We start from the raw sequence: 318 nt of genomic DNA, 5'->3' as shown, positions 1-318 counted from the left end.
CGTAATTCTGTGCTTTTCATTTTCTATCATGAATAAGTCACCATTTTGCACAAAATATCACGGGTTCATTGGTTTGGGTTAACGACCGAGAATAAAATGCTTTTCTTTTTACAATAATGAATAAGTGCCGTATGTCTATATGCCCATATTTCATGCACATGAACTTCACACTATCGGCTCTTATTAATCGTGTCGTGAGGTCCTATGGCTATAATGAAAAAAAAAATAAACGCAAAAATATAATGCAAAATGCGCCACAGCAGCATATCACTGTACCATCTAGCCCTCCTATCATTCTGCTAAAAGGCCCCTAGCGCT

This window comes from Amblyomma maculatum, chromosome 1 (assembly GCF_055883805.1).
Source record: "Amblyomma maculatum isolate TAMU_Amacu chromosome 1, ASM5588380v1, whole genome shotgun sequence".
NCBI lineage: Eukaryota > Metazoa > Arthropoda > Arachnida > Ixodida > Ixodidae > Amblyomma > Amblyomma maculatum.
This window is presented reverse-complemented; position numbering follows the sequence as displayed.